This window comes from Schistocerca gregaria, chromosome X (genome assembly GCF_023897955.1).
Source record: "Schistocerca gregaria isolate iqSchGreg1 chromosome X, iqSchGreg1.2, whole genome shotgun sequence".
Classification (NCBI taxonomy): domain Eukaryota; kingdom Metazoa; phylum Arthropoda; class Insecta; order Orthoptera; family Acrididae; genus Schistocerca; species Schistocerca gregaria.
The window spans coordinates 807989623-808011159 of record NC_064931.1 but is presented as its reverse complement, the minus strand read 5'-3'; the positions used below and the strand labels follow the sequence as shown (position 1 = coordinate 808011159).

At 38.4% G+C, this 21537-nt stretch overlaps 1 protein-coding gene across 2 annotated transcripts in view; it reads right to left on the bottom strand.

The window, feature by feature from the left end:
- Nucleotides 1–21537, bottom strand: part of LOC126299438 (carnosine N-methyltransferase-like) — a 686336-nt gene that overhangs the window by 353242 nt on the left and 311557 nt on the right. Inside the window, exon 1 of one of the 2 annotated variants that reach the window (XM_049991345.1) lies at nt 8019–8269. The exons of the other annotated variant lie outside the window; for it this stretch is intronic. The gene's annotated coding sequence lies outside the window, so the exon portion shown is untranslated. Of the gene's footprint in view, nt 1–8018; nt 8270–21537 lie in introns of those variants that run through there. 2 annotated transcript variants of the gene reach the window in all.

Sequence of the window (21537 nt, the reverse complement as noted above, 5' to 3'; positions counted from 1 at the left end):
GTGTCCCACGAGCATATGCCTAACATATGATGACAAGCAGACAGAAAAAGTGGACAGTGTTAAATTCTTGGGATTAGAGCTTGATGCTCGTGGTCTCGCGGTAGCGTTCTCGCTTCCCGAGCACGGGGTCCCGGGTTCGATTCCCGGCGGGGTCAGGGATTTTTCACCTGCCTCGTGATGACTGGGTGTTTGTGTCGTCTTCATCATCATCATCAATCATCCCCATTACGGTCGGAGGAAGGCAATGGCAAACCACCTCCACTAGGACCTTGCCTAGCATGTCGGCGCGGGTCTCCCGCGTCGCTCCCCTACGCTCGGTAAACGGAGTATGGGACTCATCATCATCATCATCATCAATAAATTCAACTGGGAGGAGCACACCACAGAACTGCTGAAACGTGTTAACAAATCTCTATTTGCAATGCGAATTGTGTCAGACATAGAGAATATAAAAATGAAAAAGCTGGCATACTATGCTTACTTTCATCCCGTAATGTCATATCGGATGATTGTTTGGGGTAGTTCATCAAGCCAAGCTAAAGTTTTCCAGGCACAAAAATGAGTTCACACCACATATTACACTTAACTGCTATATATATATATATATATATATATATATATATATATATATATATATATATATATAGTCTGCGTATGTATGGATATGTCTGCTTGTGTCTGTGTATGTGCGGATGGATATGTGTGTGTGTATGTGTGTGTGTGTGTGTGTGTGTGTATGTGTGTGTGTGTGTGTGTGTGTGTGTGTGTGTGTGTGTGTGTGTGCGAGTGTGTGCGAGTGTACACCTGTCCTTTTTTTCCCCTAAGGGAAGTCTTTCCGCTCCCGGGATTGGAATGACTCCTTACCCTCTCCCTTAAAACCCACATCCTTTCATTTTTCCCTCTCCTTCCCTCTTTCCTGACGAAGCAACTGCCAGTTGCCAAAGCTCGTAATTCTGTGTGTGTGTTTGTGTGTTTTGTTCATGTGCCTGTCTGCCGGCGCTTTCCCGCTTGGTAAGTCTTGGAATCTTTGTTTTTAATATATTTTTCCCATGTGGAAGTTTCTTTCTGTTTTGTTTACATGGCATAAGTTTGATAGATATAACAAATACTGGTCTGGATGTGTTGAAACTTTCAATTATGAAAGCAAGACACTTCTCACAAGTGTTATGTATTTTAACTACAGTACTGCAATACATATTACACATTCTCCCTTTAAATATATAATCCATTATGGTTGATATGAAATAGTGACAGGCATAAAGACAAACTATAGTACAATTCAAATTACTTGTTAGTTGAAACTTCACACCTTGGTACATAGTTTCTCCACACGGAGCTTGCAATGTGACACAATAGCTGCAACTGCCAATGCAACAGACTTTCAGTTGACTTGCAGTGTATGTATACAACCATTTACCAGCCAGTGCTAGATCCTCTTTTTAATTGCTACCAGCTACAGCATGCAAAAATGAGTCCACCCCTTATACAAGTTTTCACAAGGATGGAGCTGACAGCCAGTTTGGCAACATACAGTGCCAAGCAATTTAAATCAGATTGCAAAACAAACAAAAAATACAGGCATTATTTTCCTTTATAAATGCCAGTTATGTGAGCCACAATTCACCTCAAATAGTCAAAGCTGTCACACCTACCCATATAGCCAATGTATGTGTGTGGCCTGTACATGTATAAAAAATTTATTTTAAGGGAAGAATAACCATAATAATAGTAGTAATAATAATAATGTGGTAATATGTATAAAAATTGCAATTTCCTTTTCTGTGGCTAATATGTCATAATTGTGTGTGATCAGTGCTAAAGCAAAATTACCTTTTCTAAAATCCACACTGTAATTAACTGTATGTAGTGTATGTTAGAAATACATAAAAAAATAGGTAAGATACTCTTGCAAAGACTGAATGAGGCAAACTGAAAAAAAAAAACTACTGATACAACTCAAACTTTAAGTGAGGATGGAGTGTGCTGTGACGAATGGATGTAGTGAAACACATGGACCAGTCACAGTTCCTCATGTTCATTTTAATTTTCTTCACTTTCCTATTTACATAAAATTTCAGGCAAGCAGCAAAGGAAAATACAATAGGAGGCTGAAAAAGTTTATATTCTAAAGAGGAGTTTTTATTTAGAAACTTGTTTTGTATGAAGTTTAAGAGAATTACATAGTTTCTTCTGCTAATAACCTAAATATTTTTACTATTACACAAATTCAGTACATGGGCATCATGTAGCCACTTCTTTAAACTGTCAACTGACCAATGCCTTGTTATAATTAAATATCATACAAACATTCTCTGGAACACGTAAATAACTAGCTAAATGCAGTACACATTGTTTAATTTGTCCTTATGTAATTTTCCACTGTTATGTAGAATTCACTGGTGGTGATGACTGAAGATTTCAGTCTGTTAACACCTGTGTCGCTCAGAGGGAACTGACTCCTACTTGCTTCAGAGTTTTCATTAACATTTAAACAACAGCAACCTGAAACAAACTATTGCCAGCGTTTTTGAAATAGTGGGTCATGCAAAACATAATTATGTTTCTGAGTACACTGATAAATGATTTGACAGTTACATAATACACAAATTCATATGTATTTCCACCTACAGAAACTCCAGAAATAGTTGCTTTAACTTTAATATATGAGATGCAGGAAGTTAGTTCGTCAATAAATTATGAGGAAGCAGCCTACCATACAATTACCTTTGGTATTAAGAATAAAAGTTATATAATGGAAATTATCCCCTCCTACCCCTTTCAAGTTGACTAACATCAAATCCTGCAGAAATAAAATTAAACAAACAAACAAAAAATCTCAATGAACATATATGGTTCAGTTCCAGTGGGCAGGGTGTAACATGATCACAAAACTACATCCATATTCTGTAAATCACTGTGAAGTGCATAGTGGAAAGTACATTGCATTGTACTAGCTATTAGGATTTCTTTCCATTCCACTTAAGTACGGAGTGCAGAAGAACAGATTGCTTAAACATCCCTACATTTGCTGTAACTTGTCTCATGTTGTTATTGAGGCAGGAGTCATTTGTAGGAGGTTGTAGTATATTCCTTGATTAGTCACTGCCGACCGCGGTGGCCGAGCGGTTCTACGCGCTTCAGTCCGTAACTGCGCAACTGCTATGGTCGTACGTTTGAATCCTGCCTCGGGCATGGATGTGTGTGATGTCCTTAGGTTAGTTAGGTTTAAGTAGTTCTAAGTTCTAGGGGACTGATGACCTAAGATGTTAAGTCCCATAGTGCTCAGAGCCATATGAACCATTTGATTAATCACTTAAAAGCTGGCTCTTGAGACTTTGTAAGTAGCTTTCATAGAATAGTTTGTGCCTATTGCAGTTCAGTTTTTTCAGCATCTCCGTGATGCTCTCCAATGGGTCAAACAAACATGGGACCATTTGTGGTGGATTTCTTTGCATACGTTCAATATCTCCCGTTAGGCCTATCTAGTATGCGTCCCACACATTTGAGCAATATTTGAGAATCGTCTGTACCAGTGTTATGTGATTGTGTTTATTTGTGTTAAAAGATAAAGAGCTGCACCATTTACCGCCACTCTTAGTTGCATGAGAAACTTGACAGCTTTCCAAAATGCATCTACAAATAGGTTGGGCCAACCGCATAAAGCAAAACATGTTTGGAAACTGAAAAAAGATCTCAGGAGGATTATGTTGCTTATTAGATGGTGCTCTTCCTACACCATTTTTAATTTGATTTTCCAATATTATGCTCCACTTTGTGGAAGCACAGTTGTGTTTGCAGTACCCATTTGCATTGGTGACTGATCTTTTAAATTTATTTTTTATGGTTTGTCTGCTTCTGGGACATAAAAACAGTGTTCTGAAGCCTGTGAGCTATTCGGTTTCTTTTCCCATCCAAATTTTGAGATCTTATTCCAACTGAGTCTTAGGTGAGAACATGGTTGTGATCAAATTTCATTAATGACAGAAATGAATCTCTTTGAAGGGCATTTATCAGGAGGTAAGGGAGAGAAAAATGACTGGGTGGTGTATTTCAGTATATATGTAACTCAATTCCACGTTGTACTATGTACCGAAGCTGTAAATCAGTATTATTTGTGTATGAATGCATAGTGTGTGTAGTAATCATAATAGTTCTGATGAAAATGAGCTGAAGGTAATTCAGACATTTGTGAAAATGGCATTACAAAAATAATGGCTACAATTCTGAAGTGTTTCAAGTAAATAACACTGAAGCAAAAAAACTTTGGAAATACCCACTATTATATCGAAGGAAAATTGTTGACTATATTATTGCTCCACCTCTTACAATAAACTGGTTCACATAAACCATTGCCATATGTTATTAGAAGAGTAAAAACTATTTAATCAATTTTATTATTGCTTTTATGTCCAACCAGCCGAGTTTATTGTATTCCACTAGCTGCAGTCAGTTTCGAAGCACAAAAGGCTTCATCCTAAGGCACACAGCAGAGTAATAGATGTATTACACATCCACAAGTGTACTGACAACGTAAGAAAGTAACTATAGGCCACCATAACTCCAACCCAGTTTCTATATTCAACAGTGTGTAATACAAATTGTTTGTGGCAGGAATTCAAAAATGTCCTGCAAGAGCCTGCTCAAAGAACTGGGCATACTAACTACTGTTTAATTGAATTTCCTCCACATAATTTACCTCTCTTCTGAAGCAAAAGTTCAGTTCACAGAATCAATACTAAAAATGAGAAAACCTTCATAAAGACTTAAAGGCACTCACTTTGGTTCAGAATTATGTTAATTATGTGGGAGCATACATTTTCAATGACTCGCTGGCAACCATGAACATTTTTGCTGCTAATGACATATAATTTTAAGTGGAGCTTAAAAAATTTGTTGGTGGTGAAATCCTCCCAGTCCTCTATTTATGTTGACATGGCATCCACTGTGGTACAATTACTTAGGGAGGGTATTTCAACCTTCTAAGCTGTGTACATTTTCTGTCTGCATCTAGTGTAATCAAAAGGTCAAATATGACATTGTGGCATAAAGTGTTTACACATCATGTATCTGAGGCAGGATATGGGAACCAGTCTGGTATTTACATATGTGGATGTGGGAAACTGCCTAAATACCACATCCACACTGCCCAGCACACTGGCCCCCATAATTAATCTGCAATGCACAAGCGATCTGAGACCAGCGCACCTCCTGGTATCCCGGAACTGCATTCTTTAATGTGTTCAGCTATCCCATGCTGCCATAATCACCTTCTCTGTTGACAGGGTCAGCAAGTCTCCTCACTGATACCCGTACACATTCCAAAATTCAAGGCACATTCAGAATGCAATGGCAGTCATCCACAATATGTTCCCAGAGTTCAAAAAAACTATCAAGGCAATTCTTGTGCAACTAACTCGTGGAAGTTTACTAGCTAGTAGACACATCCCTTAATGATCCGTAGTGGCCAGATCTGTAATCATAATCACGAGCTATCTGCGTAAAAAACAAAAGTAATCAATTTGTGTCTTCAGCTGAGAAAGTCATTACATTCAGATGTGTTCATTGAGTACTGTATACTATCAACTGTTTGGCTACAAGCAATGGATACAAATTGCCAGTAACAGTACGCAGTAGAAGGGCCGCCAACACTGCAAGTACTCTTCAACCAAAGAATCCAATAAATTCAAGTCAGGGGATCTGGGAGGCTAAGCTTTCAGAGAACTTCAAATATACACTTGTTATGACAACACTTTTTCCAAATACTTAGGCACTCAGAATTATGATAAATCAAAACAGGGGCAGTTTATCACTCTTTAATTTACATGTCACTTGACACTTGAGGTGTTTCGAAAGAAAGCTGGCCATACACATTAACAATTTTGTGAAATTGGCATGAAAGCACCTGTGCACAGATCGTACCAAAGAAGCAGAAACATCTGGGTAAAGTTAACTGTCAACGGCAATTTCAAATTTGTAACCCCTTTGTGTCTATCTCCTCATGAGATTAACAGATGAAGTTGCTGAAAAAAAAAAAAAAAATGGTAAAGGGGGCAAGGGGAGTAGTATGAATATGATGAGCACTACACACTACTGGCGGTGGTTTCCAAAAGTTAATAATCCACTATTTCAGCTAGCCAAGGTTCACATTATATATTTTGTTGCCTTTAAGTTAATTATAAATCTTCCGCCACACATATAGTTGTATTTGGTCATAGTTTTAATCTGTGCATTGAAAGCTTGCATTTTTCTTTGTGACGAGCGGCAAATTATCACATCCACCCCAACCTTAACTTTGGGCTACACTACAAATCAGTATGTCACCAAAGCCTACTTTTCAATGGAGGGGAGGAGGGGTCCAATATCACAATCTATTCACTGTAATTGAGTTTCAAATGATTATATCTAGGCGTATAGCAATTACTGCAGAGGAAAATAAAACTTCCATAAATATATAGTTAGTATTAGTTACTTTTTAGCATTTTTAAGTAGTGAGCTATACCAGTTTTTGATGATCTTCTTGTGAAGCATCAGAAGTCTAATGTTGTTGTGTTGAATTTTCCCAGAAGGTTATACTATACCCAATAACCAATTCAAAGTATCTGTGAGACACATTTTTGCTTCTACGGGACACGTCAGATAAACCACACATTGCAAAGTTCGACTATTTAAATTGTTTGCTATGACATCTATCTACTTGTGCCTTCCAATTAAAAATATTTGTCTAGATTTGGCCCCAAAAACTTAACATGGCTTACTTCTGTCATTTCCTGGCCATTCTGAGTTATTTTATTTTCAACTGTTTCTGGTATTTTAGCTCTAAACTGCATCACGTGGGTCTTTGTTACATTCATTTTCACTCCACTTTGATAAAACCAGGATTCAAGGTTTTTTGATGTTTTGAATATTATCTGGGATACTTTCTAGGACATTATATTCCATTAGGACTGAGGTGGCATCTGCAAACAAGACTGAATGCACATCATTATTTAATGGCAAGTTATATACAACAGAAACAGGTATTGACTCACTATTGAACCTTGGAGATAAAAAGTCTTCAAGCCTCAGAAGTAATTGCTTCCATTTGTGGTTACTCTATGTGTTCAATCTACCAAATATGACATCAACCACTGCAACTCACAGGCCCTGATACTATATCTTTGTATTTTGAAAACAAGTTATGTGTGATACATTAAAACAAAAGCTTTTGACAGGTCACAGAAAGTTCATGTGACCATTTTACTTTATCTAATGAGGAGCTTATTTTTATCAGTTAATTTGTCTATGTCATGTATAAAGCTTTTCCCTTTCTGGAAACCTACGTGATTTGTCAAGTATTACTGTTTTTATCAGACACTTTTCCATTTGTTTGGTCACAACCTTTCCAATGACTTACAGAATACTGTGCAACAGACAAGTTTGCCTACATATTCTGGTAATAGCTTTTTGAAGATTGGCTTCATCTTATCATATTTCAAGACATTTAGAAAACATTCCTGTTCTAGAGACGTTAATTGTTGTAGTCAATGGGTAGGAAATAATATTACACACAGCATTTACAACAGTGATGGGCATTCCATCGGACCTGCCTGACAGCAGAAATGTCGAAATATTCGAATAACATCATGGAAAAAGTTAACTTTCATCAAGAAAGTTCCATTACACTGCAAAAAATAACAAATTCAGCTTCTACTCCTGCAATTTCTCGGATCTTGTACGAATGTTCATAATATAACCTAGGCTGACGTTGTTCACTGTTGTAGTAAATATATGAAAAGAACATTTAAAAAACGCATTGACCTGTAACATTTAAAGGCAGCAACTATTCTTCTGAAATGGACACGTTCTTATTCATGGGGACTTACGTTCACTTCGGCCATGGTTCCTGTCACATTAACAACATAAACAATTTCTGGAAACTAAGTCGCTTTTCAACTAAACAGAAACATGTCAGTTTTTCAGTAATTATTAGTTATTAGTATGATCCAAGAAAACTACTGTTTATGTTCCGCAGTACAAACCCAACGAGTAGCTACACCATCTCCACTAACAACTAAAACTAATTCTAACGATGTTTTCAACTACTGCTTCATATTTACAAACACCACACAATGATGCCCATGCAGAAACAATACTTCAGATTAGAAGCAGTCAAAGAGTATAGTCGAAAACTCAAAGTTCATAAGAATGCATGTTGTTGGCGTAATCTTCAGGAGTCCTAGGGCTGGTTTGGTACAGCTCTCCATTTTATCCTGTCGTGTGCAAGCCTCTTCGTCTCCGAAGACCTACTGCAACCGACATCCTTTCGAACCGTCTTACTGTATTAATATAGTGATGTCCCTCTACAATTTTTATTTTAAACACTTCCCTCCAGTACTAAATTGGGGATCCCTTGATGTGGCCTGTCAGCAGATCCCCTCTTTTAGTCAAGTTATGCCACAAATTTCATTTCTCTCCATTTCTATTCAGTATCTTCTCATTAGTTAAATGGTTTGCTGGTCTAATCTTCAGCATTCTTCTATAGCACCACATTTCGAAAGTTTGATCATTGTTTGAAAATCGCTTTCCTCATAAACCAATCAGAAAGAACACTAAACAGCCATGTAAAAAAGCGATGGTTCACTATAACGATTAAAGTATCTTGTGAAAGGAAAAGGGAAATGTATCTATTGGCAAGGTCAAGCCCTGCGCCTGCTACACGGACGTCTGAGTCACAGCTCTTGTACAAGATAAGTAATTTAAGTAGTAATAAACTGTTTTTAATACTTTAAACTAATTTACTACGTTAATTATAGTGCTCTGCAAGCGTACCATTAAAGGTTTTTGTCTTACTCGCGTATTATCACAGTAATCACGTAAAGTTCGTTTTGTTTACATATCGCGGCCAGGCCGAACTTTTGAGTTTTCAGATTAAACTTCATACCGCAATCTTAAGTGCATTTACTGATAGTTTAGTGTGCTAAATACGTTTGCTGCCCCTTTATATCTGTAGAGTATCGTCATCTCTTAAGTAATTTACAGTAAAAATCTTCTGAACCACTGTTTACATAGTCGCGAGTAGGCCTAATTTTTCGTACACGTATTTTCATTGTTTTCCGGTAACTTAATTATCTTTCTGTCACTAAAATCGATTTGTACCATGAGTGTAAAGTGCCGTAGGATCGTTAGCTCCGGGGTCTGGTGTGATGGATGTAGTAACTTTTTTCATTGGGGCGACTGTAGTGGCGTGGGAATTGGGAAAATGAGCGAGACTCATCAGTGGTTCTGTAGGCTATGCAGTAGAGATAGGAAGATTGTGGAACAGGAGGGGAAAATTGCTGCCCTTCAGGCTGAGTTAGATGAGGCTAGGCGAGAACTGGGCAGGTTAAGGGGGGAGAAGGGTAAACAGGGGTGGGAAGTGGCAACAGGCATGAGGAACAGGCCAAGAAATTCTTCTGACAGCTTTGTTATTAATGTACAAAATAGGTTTGACCTGTTGCCTCAGTCAGAAACTGATGAGCCTCTCACAGAAGTAGATGTAGACAGGGCTCAACAAGCTTTCAGCAGCAAATTGATTAAGAATGTAGGGAAGTCTGCAAAGAGAAAGAAAGTCTTGTTGCTTGGTAGTTCGCATGCTAGGGGTGTGGGCCAACTTCTGCAGGATGAATTAGGGTTGGATTACCAGGTCACAAGTTTTTTCAAACCTAGTGCTGAACTTGGGCAGGTTACAGAGGATTTAGGTTCACTATGTAAAGGTTTTACTAAGGAAGACACCGTGGTTATTGTGGGTGGGCCGGGCAACAGTATTGACAGAGATCCGGGGTACAGCATAAAGTGTGACCTGGCAAAGATTGCATCGGCATCGAATCATACCAGTGTTGGGTTTGTGTCGGTTCTGGAGCGCCACGACCGACCTCATTTGACCTCTTCTGTCAGGAGAGTTAATTTGGAGTTGGAACGGCTACTTGGATCTGGTGCAGGGTCACACATTGGTGTGGTTCCTGTTGATTCACTCTGTAGGTGGGACTATACTAGACATGGCCTACACCTCAACAGGAAAGGGAAGGGTAAACTGGCTGGGCTGATAGCAGGAAATTTAAAGGGGGGAGGAACTACATCTCATGGTGGAAACTCTTTTTTAGTGTAAGATCAGTGTCCAGTGGGAAACTCAGCCAGGCAAGTACTAAAAAAAGTTCGATACAAAAGTAAAGTGAAAAATAATGTTAGTATATTTCATCAAAATATTGGGGGATTGAAGAATAAAAGTACTAAAGATGTTAAAAAAGTTCAAGATACTCACAAAAGCAAAGTGAAATATACTGTTAGTATATTTCATCAAAATATTGGGGGATCGAAGAATAAAATTGATGAGCTTCTGCTTTGTTTAGAAGATATAGAAACCAATAATGTAATAGATATACTATGCCTGTCTGAGCATCACATTGTCACTGATATGCAAAAGGTTAGCATCAATGGGTACAAATTAGCTGCACATGTAAGTAGAGATAATATGATGAGAGGAGGAGTTGCCATATATGTCAAAAGCTTCCACAGTGCAAAAAATTTAGAAACTAAAAAATTTTGTGTAGAGCAACATATGGAAGCATGTGCCACTGAACTTAAACTAAATGATGGCACTTTCATAATTGTAACAGTGTATAGGTCCCCCTCAGGGAATTTCCAGCTATTTCTAGAAAACTTGGATGCTTTGTTGTGCTATCTGTCAGACAGGGGGAAGCAAATTATCATTTGTGGGGATTTCAATGTTGATTCCCTGAAAGAGTGTAATAGGAAGAATGACCTTTTAGTATTACTCAGTTCTTTCAATTTGAGCTCCGTCATTGATTTTCCTACTCGGATAACAAAGAACAGCAGTACATTGATAGATAACTTTTTTATAGACCAAGATAAGTTTAAGGACATAAATGCTTATCCTGTTGAGAATGGTCTTTCAGATCATAGTGCACAGCTTGTTACAGTACATGACATAGCTCCATGCAGTATAATAAATCAGACTTTCAAAGCAGTGCGTTCAATTAACAATATAAATATTGCAAACTTTAGGGAAAGCCTACAGCAGCTAGACTGGGATGAAGTGTATAAGGAACCCGATGCAAACTTGAAATATAACTTATTTCACAATACATTTTTAAGGGTATTTGAAAATTGTTTTCCCAAGAAAATAGTTAAACATAATTCCAAGAAAACATATAAAAAAACCTTGGCTAACTAAAGGAATAAGAATATCTTGCAACCGTAAAAGAGAACTGTATCTAACAGCAAGAGGGAGTACTGACCCCGAAATTGTTCAATATTATAAAGACTATTGTGCGGTACTAAGAAAAGTTATTAAAAAGTCCAGAAGCATGTATATCATGTCTGAGATCAGTAACTCTGATAATAAAATTAAAGCAATTTGGAATATTATTGAAAGGGAAACAGGGCAACCAAGAGCACAGGAAGACTTTAGTGCAATAAAACTGAATGACAAGCGCACTAACAAACAATCAGAAATTGAAAATATTTTGAATAATCATTTTTTAAATGTTGTGGAGAAAATAGGATCTAGATCTTCACTAGAAGAGGCAAGGCTATTAATAGAAGAGGCCATACCTGTGCAGTTTGAAACAACTGTAATTCCACCAACCTCTCCCTCTGAAATCAGTAAAATAATAAACTCACTGAAAAGTAAAAGCTCTTACGGAATTGATGGCATTTCCAGCAAAGTACTTAAAGCTTGTTCCCCACAGATAAGGAGGATTCTCAGCCACGTATTTGTAATAGCTCTTTGGAGCAGGGTGTTTTCCCTGATAGACTGAAATATGCCATTGTAAAACCATTGCATAAAAAGGGGGATATGTCGGATGTCAACAACTACCGCCCAATCTCTCTTCTGACAGCTCTATCAAAAATTTTTGAGAAAGTAACGTATTCAAGAGTAGCCTCCCATATTTGTAAAAATAAAGTACTAACAAAATGTCAGTTTGGTTTTCAGAAAGGCTTTACAACAGAAAATGCTATATATGCTTTCACTGATCAAATATTAAATGCTCTGAATAACTGGACATCACCCATTGGTATTTTTTGTGATCTCTCAAAGGCCTTTGATTGTGTAAATCATGGAATTCTTTTAGATAAGCTAAATCATTATGGTTTGAGTGGGGCAGTGCACAAATGGTTTAATTCATACTTAACTGGAAGAATGCAGAAAGTTGAAATAAGTGGTTCGTGTAATGTTAAAACAACAGCTGATTCCTCAAACTGGGGTGCTATCAAGCACGGGGTCCCACAGGGTTCGGTCTTAGGTCCTTTACTGTTCTTGATATACATTAATGACTTACCATTCCACATTGATGAAGATGCAAAGTTAGTTCTTTTTGCTGATGATACAAGTATAGTAATAACATCCAAAAACCAAGAACTAAGTGATGTAATTGTAAATGATGTTTTTCACAAAATTATTAAGTGGTTCTCAGCAAACGGACTCTCTTTAAATTTTGATAAAACACAGTATATACAGTTCCGTACAGTAAATGGCACAACTCCAGTAATAAATATAGAATTTGAACAGAAGTCTGTAGCTAAGGTAGAATTTTCAAAATTTTTAGGTGTGTCCATTGATGAGAGGTTAAACTGGAAGCAACACATTGATGCTCTGCTGAAACGTCTGAGTTCAGCTACGTATGCTATTAGGGTTATTGCAAATTTTGGTGATAAGAATCTCAGCAAATTAGCTTACTATGCCTACTTTCATTCGCTGCTTTCGTATGGCATCATATTCTGGGGTAATTCATCGTTGAGTAGAAAAGTATTCATTGCACAAAAACGTGTAATCAGAATAATTGCTGGAGCCCACCCACGGTCATCCTGCAGACATCTATTTAAGGATCTAGGGATCCTCACAGTAACCTCACAGTATATATATTCCCTTGTGAAATTTGTTGATAATAATCCAACCCAATTCAAAAGTAATAGCAGTGTGCATACCTATAACACCAGGAGAAAGGATGATCTTCACTATGCAGGGTTAAATCTGACTTTGGCACAGAAAGGGGTAAATTATGCTGCCACAAAAGTCTTTGGGCACCTACCAAACAGCATCAAAAGCCTGACAGATAGCCAACTAACATTTAAAAATAAATTAAAAGAATTTCTAGATGACAACTCCTTCTACTCATTGGCTGAATTTTTAGATATAAACAAAGTAAAAAAAAAAACTTAATCATTAGTGTCATGCAATATTTTGTGTAATGTAATTTCTTGTACAGACATCTTTTATTAACCTTACACGTTCCACATCATTACGAAGTGTCGTATTCATGATCTATGGAACAAGTATTAATCTAATCTAATCTAATCTAATCAAGTAGGACCCTGCAGTAGTTACACACTATAAAAACTACTCTCAATTCTAAGTAAGGCTATTAAAAATCAAAGAACATACACATAATGTCAGAAATCAGTAACTTTGACACCAAACAAAACGGTGTATGGAATGTAGTGAAATGATAGACAGGACAACCAACCACAGAACAAGATAATCTCATTACTTGGTCATGTTGTAACAGTGTTAGTGATGAACGTGAAGATTTTCTCAACACAATAAATTCAAAAGACGAAGTTATCAAGTTACTGAATACTGACATTGAGACCCCCAGATAAGAAATTGCCACCTTGAAGAAAGAAAACGCGAAGCTATTAAATGAAAAACGACGATGGATCCGTGGAAACAGTGAACCAGTGGAGAAAATTGGCCAAAAAAAGTCAAACTCAAAGTGTTAAAAGTGATATGCAAACCGAAAAAGGTTATGATAATGGCGAAAATCGTGTGGAAAGAAATGCAAAATGTGTCGAACCTAGAAATAAATACAAGTGGGTTGCAGCAACGTACAAAAACAAAGGAAGGAAGCATCAAAAACGTGACAAACAAAGAATCGGAAGTGACTTCTTCATAACTGGTGATTCATAATTAAAAACGTTGCAGTGTCGAATACTAAAATTAGTGCCCGCCCAGGGATAGGTATACATCAATTAAATAATCAACGAAAAAGCAGTGAAGAAGAGATTGTAAACGAAGCAAAAAAATCTAATCCGGACGGTGAAAATCGTGTAGCCAGCATCAAAGTTAATTATTAGTAGTATCCTACACAGAAGATCGATAAGTGATAAATACATTGACAAGATAAAGAATCACACCAGAGAGCAGTGCAACAGACTTGGTGCAGTTCTCTTGGATTCGAATAAATTTATCAGTGATAAATGTGTAACACAAGATGGGCTGCATCTAAACAGGCTAGGATCGGCAAAATTTAGTACTATATATATTAATATTTGTAAGATCATACTTAGAAAGGGAAACTAGTGTGCAGAGATGAGGTTGTAAAAGTTGATAACGAAGTTGAAACGAAAATACACAAACAGCGTTTCAAAACAGACGCCATTAGGAATATCCAAAAAAGTAACAATACGTTGGTAATGCACTTGAACATAAATGGGTTAACTTCAAAGTAAACAAATGGCAAAGAAACAAAACTTAACAACTTGCCAATTATTTTGTCAGAAATACCAAGTATCAAGGTTGTATGCTTGAATGAACACTGGTTTGCAAAGATATATCAAAATCTTAAATAACCTTGATAATTTTTGTGTTGCCAGCAGCATTTGTAGGAGTAATTTAACTCGAGGAGTATCGTGCATACTTGTGGAAAGATCATTGGAATATGAGCAAGATTCGATTTCAATTCCTTAATGAACAATGTGTATTTGAAAGCTGCTGCGTAGAATTAGGGCATAATATTGTAATTTTATCTGTGTATAGAACTCCATTCCCAGGAGAAACGAAACATTTTTTGTCGAAATTCCAGGGTCTACTGCAAATTCAAAAAGAAACCAAGAAAAGAGTCTTAATAACTGCTGATTTCAACATAGATCTAGCCACTGAAGCCAATAACTCAATAAAATTCATTGATATGACTTAGATATCGGATTTCAGCGCAAATTTCACTGATTTGACTCAAGTAAACGAAATGTCTGCAACATTCATATAATATTTTAACCAATTACATGTATAATGAGACAAATAAGTTTTGCTTAGATTTAGGATTTTCTGATCATGGTGCTCTGTTTATCTAATTACCTAAAACAATACAACTTTGCTAAAAAACAAAATAAAGAAAAACCTACCCCAAACACCAGTTCAGCAACGAACATGTGAACGTATTCTATCATAGATTAAGTAAGGTGGAGTGGGCTAGAGATCATAGTATTTCTTGCTCTGAAAATTTTGCTACTTTCTTGGAAAACTTCCTACAGATTTTTAATGAAATTTTCCCCCTTATTGTACATCAGAGGGAACCAGTCACAATGCAGCAGCATGTGCACATAAGAACTGAATTATTTATTATTGCTAAGCCACTATGTTACTAGTGTGAGAGTGACATCATAGTGTATGTGTCACAAACGAACACATTCCACTATTGGTAGAAATAATGCTGTCATAACATACTAACGTCATAGCAAAATCTATAAGTGCTGCTGGTTTATCTATTTCCAACCAAAGATACTGTATGTATCTGAAATGCCACATTGCCATAGACAAACCAAAGCCACTGATACATTAATAGATTTTGTGATGTCATCGTTTATGTTTTAAAATGAGTTCATTGTTAGAAATAATAGTGACATCATAGAAAAGTTCTGAGGTTTACCGATTTCCAATCAAGGATACTGTTTGTATAAGCATTATCAAACACTATGTGATCAAAAGTATATGGACATTCCCCAAAAAATACGTTTTTCATATTAGGTGTATTGTGCTGCCACCTGCTGCCAAGTATTCAACATCAGCGACCTCTGTAGTTATTACACATCGCGAGAGAGCAGACTGGAGGGCTGCGCGGAACTTACGGACTTTGGACGTGGTCAGGCGATTGGGTCACTTGTGTCATACGCTATAAACGAGATTTCGACACTCCTAAACATCCCTAGGTCCACTGTTCCGATGCGATAGTGAAGTGGAAACGTTAAGATCACGTACAGCACAAAAGTATACAGGCCGACCTCGTCTGTTGACTGACAGAGGACGCCGACAGTTGAAGAGGGCCGTTATGTTAATAGGCGCACATCTATCCAGACCATCACACAGGAATTCGAAACTACATCACGATCCACTACAACTACTATGACAGTTACGTGGGAGGTGAGAAAACGTGGATTTCATGGTAGAGCGGCTGCTCATAAGCCACACATAACGCTGGTAAATGTCAAACGATGTGTAAGGAGCGTAAACATTGGACCATTGAACAGTGGAAAAACGTTATGTATAGTGACGAATCACGGTACACAATGTGGCGTTCCGATGGCAGGGTGTGGGTATGTCGAATGGCCAGTGAACGTCATCTGTTAGTATGTGTAGTGCCAATAGTAAAATTCGGAGGCGGTGGTGTTATGGTTTGGTCGTGGTTTTCATGGAGGGATCTTGCTCCCCTTCTCGTTTTGCGTGGCACTATCACAGCACAGACCTACATTGATGTTTTAAGCACCTTCTTGCTTTCCACAGTTGAAGAGCAACTCGGGGCTGGCGATTCCATCTCTCAACGCAATCGAGCACCTGTTCATAATGCACGGCCTGTGGGAGAGTGGTTGCACGACAATCACATCCCTGTGTGGTGCACTGGCCTGCACAGATTCTGACCTGTATCCTATTGAACACCTTTGGGATGTTTTGGGACGGCGACTTCGTGTCAGGCCTTACCATGCGACATCGATACTTCTCCTCAGTTCAGCTCTCTGTGAAGAAATGGCTGCCATTCTCCAACAAACCTTCCAGCATCTGATTGAACGTATGCTAGCGACAGTGGAAGCTGTCATCAAGGCTAAGTGTGGGCCAACAGCACATTGAATTCCAGCATTACCTATGGAGGGCGCCACGAACTTGTAAGTCATTTTCAGCCAGGTGTCCAGATACTTCCGATTACATAGTGTAGCACTAAAGGAAGTACACACCTAGAGGGAGCTGGCTAGTATTTCCAACCACCCCCAGCACAAGTAAGCTGCATGCAGAGTATATCACCCTTCTAATACTGACCTGTAGAGTGTAGCCACTGCCATATACCCTGCTCTAGCAGTGGCCAAGTAGTTCACAGTATTTTAAATCTAATTATTTCCAACTAGGTTGCTGGCACAAAAGTCACTACTGCTCTATCAGGCATTCAGCGATGGGCCTCCCATCCACAGTAATAACAGCAAACAGGCCCCAACACATCGGTAGAAATATGTAGGCTTCATTGTATATAAGCTTTATTCCCTCCCTCCTTTCTCTCTCTGAATCAATCAGAATGCCACTTTCAAAACTAGCACTTATGCTTGGGCAACGTCAGTCTAAGTCAGCCAGAGCTCCCAGGCATAATAAGAAGACATTTAACATGATATACACTGAAGCGCCAAAGAAACTGGTATAGGCATGTGTATTCAAATACAGAGATATGTAAACAAGCAGAATATGGCGCTCAGGTCGGCAACGTCTATATAAGACAACAAGTGTCAGTCGCAGTTGTTAGATCGGTTACTGCTGCTACAATAGCAGGCTATCAAGATTTAAGTGAGTGTGAATGTGGTGTTACATTCGCCTACGAGCTATGGGACACAGCATCTCAGAGGTAGCAGCGAAGTGGAGATTTTCCTGCACGACCATTTCACGAGTGTGCCGTGAATATCAGGAAAGTGATAAAACATCAAATCTCCGACATCGCGGCGGCTGGAAAAACATCCCTGCAAGAACAGCACCAACGGCGAGTGAAGAGAATCGTTCAACGTGACAGAAGTGCAACCCTTCCGCAGATTGCTACAGATTTCAATGTTGGGCCATCAACAAGTGTCAGTATGCGAATCATTCAACGAAATATCACCGATACGGCCTTTCGGAGCCGAAGGACCACTCGTGTACATTGTGTTCAAGCTGGTGGAGGCTCTGTTATGGTGTGGGGCGCGTGCAGTTGAAATGATATGGGATCCCTGATAATCTTGATACGATTCTGACAGGTGACATTTATGTAAGCATCCTGTCTGATCACCTGCATCCATTCATGCCCATTGCGCATTCCGACGGACCTAGGCAATTCCAGCAGGACAATGCTGTTTACTATGACACTTCCGATGGCCACCAAACTCCTCAGACACGAGCATTATTGAGCATATCTGGGATGCCTTGCAATGTGCCGTTCAGAAGAGATCTCCATCCCCTCGTACTATTACAGATTTGGTGGCAGACCTGTAGGATTCGTGGTGTCAATCGTATCCAGCACTACTTCGGACATTAGTTGTGTCCATGACACATCATGTTGCCACACTTCTGCATGTTTGCATAGGCCCTAAACAATATTAGGCAGGTGTACCAGTTTCTTTGGCTCTTCAGTGTAACTTATTGCACTATTATTTGTGAATGTGTGAGATTGCTGGAAGGCATGTACAAACTTTTGAGTAGGAGAGCTACCAGTCCTTCTATGTCCATCACATTGGTAAGGTTAGTGTGCCTTTCCTTCAAACATGTGCACGAGTGGCACAATGCAACGAAACTACTATATCGCTAATCCCCCACCCCTACAATTGAACCCTCCTGGACATATGCGGAAAAATTTAGAAACAAATACAATTGTGCAAGTACAGTGACGATAGGTGAGAACTGATAGTGCTCACAGGCAGAATAAAAAGACACATAACACGAAATAAATGTCAATTTACTTAGTAAGCAATCTGTTAGAGCATTTGTGCAATGCACTTTTCGCGAAAAGACTATTGACAATTGACATTTATTACAATATTAGTGTCCAACGTCACTATGAAACTCATAAATAATCCGAAGTATAAGTACACATCATTGCAATTCAAATGAGACTGGGCAATGGCCACAGTGCAGGGAAATAAGCTATTCCTACTTACCAAGTCATTGACCCACAGAGATCACGACACCTGTGGCAGTACATAATAAACTGCGGCTGTAGAGAGCTGCAGCATTTACCCATCATCTGTCAGTAAGCCTATGAACAATTTTGGACTTTGTGCTGCAAGTCACTGCAGGACATACAGGCGGCGCTGTCAGTACTGTCGGCGCGGCAGCCGATCCCAGTGACTGCGAGCGCTGACTCTGGTTCTGGGGTGGCCAGGCCTCCCAATACCTCTGCAGGAGTCCTCTCCACGTACATGAAACGTCTATCCCTGGTGAAGAACCGCCACAGCCTCAGCGTGCGGACGTTGGTTAACAGTAAACGCAGGAAATCTTCCTACGTGTCAGAAAACCCTGCCCTCTGTTTTGCTAGCGGTAATGGTCAAGATATTTCTTCCCTCATCCATGGCCGCAACATATAGAACAGCAATGCCACTCAGTAATAAGTAAACGAAACAAGAGCCGAGGAGTACACACAAATTGGAGACGACATTCGTAACCTCAGGGAGCAGGTGCTTGATAAGGCAGATAGTGTGTCATCTGGCAGTGACGTATGACAGCCAGTAGTTACACATACAGAACATCTCTCTCCTCTAAGTAACGAGAATAATACCATCAATGACATGTGACTAATGGTAGCAGAGTTTCCCATGCAGTAGGAATTTATTAAGTCGCTTGTACTAAGAAAAACGTTCTGAGACAAATATACAGTAACTTGTGTCATTTTAAACACTGTGATGGGACCACTAAATAAGTTTTGGTTAGATATGCAGTGGTGAACTACGTTGGATGTAACACAAGAGACGTCCATACTCTACATCCTACAAGGAAAAAAAACGACGACTGGAATAGAATAGGTATAGTACCTGTATGGTTTATAGGGTTGCAGGCATCACTTTATAGCAGTGAATCTTTTGTTGCTTGTAGAGATGCTTTAAATCACTCATTACTAAGTAGAAGATTTTTCCTGAAATTAGTATTGTAACACTGAACGTTTTACTGGTAGTTTCAATCAACACACTTGTATTACATGAACTCAAACTGGGCAATGCTCTTCTCGCAGAAACACTATTGAGAACTGACACTTGTAGGCAGTGTACATTTTGGACAAGTGAAATTAATAGGACTCGTCTAGATAGACGATTTCCTATATAGCTCCATTTTTGTGAGTGGCACAAGGTACCATATGGAGTATCTGTGTATTCTAAAAAAAATTGGGAAGAGACGTTATGGTCATGTGATTCTCTTACAAGCAATACGACTGTCAGTATCACTGTTTTTATAATTAATTTCCACTTTAAATAAATAAAAGTACAGACATAAAGTGCATAGTTTTGTAACCTATATCACTCCTGATTGTCTTTTTGTAAAGCATAGTATCTATATATGGTACATCATCCTACCATTACCAAATACTCCATTACAAACAAAATCTTCTACAGCATGCACACACACATCTAAACCATAGCACTTATATACTCTAATTTTAGGAGTAATAACTGGAAAAGACGTCATCATTACGTGATCAACATACAAGCTGATTTTACATCACAGTTGACAAATTGCAGAACAACATTAGGACTACATGTACGAAAACTTTAATAGACAATGGCCTACGACTGCTCAACACTTTGCCTCCTTCATGTATCAGCAAGGTATAATTTGTCCTATATCTTTGCCAGCAACGCAGTCAGGCCCTCTAGAGATGTATTGCTGTTCTTTATGGTCCCAGATTTATTATCATTTGTTGGTAGTATATTCTTAACACTAGCAAAAGAAGCCTCTGGGTAGATATTTCATACCATATTGATTTTGAAATGTGATTTGCTTATCATGAATAGACAGCCATCCAGATGTACAAAATAGAATATCGTCAAAATATAGTCTAGAGCAAAACCATTGGCATTACTATTTGGTAGTTTGTGAAATCAATTTCCAGATTAAATAATTAAAACTATAGACCTACAGAGCTTAGTTTTATAACCAATCATCAGTCGTGGTTACCTGGAACGTAAGAACCTCCACTCCTGTCAATAGTATTTATTTTAATTTTCTGGAAATTGTTGGTGTAGATCCCATTCTTATGTGTAGGACATGTTATTAAATGTGTAGGACAAACACTGGAATGTGTGGTAGTACAGCAATGTGATCAGAATGACCACCAGCAGCAAATGCTTTTTACTATTGATGATTATTCATATTAGTAGCAAAAACCTTAGGATAAAACTTATGATGGCAATACTTCCAGCCACATTATCTTCTGACCATAGCTTCTAAATGTGATAGGACTTTCAATCCAGTGACACTATTTTGTGTATGCTGTGACGTAAATATCCAGGGGCATACATAGGGTGTGGTGTGAACCCAGCAATGACAGTAACATGTATTTGTTTTGTTTGTATATGTAGAGCTACTCTGCAACCAAAAACGCACACTTAGTGGCATATATTTATTATTAAAGTAACAGTTCCGCCGCCTATAAAAAAATGTGAAATGCTACTAGCAATTCCGACAACTCTATGGAGGAACATTATAATGGGACCCTAGCATTTGTCATAATGTATGGATGACTTTGATATCGGTTTAAGTAGAACTAAGATGTATATTTACATAAAATAATT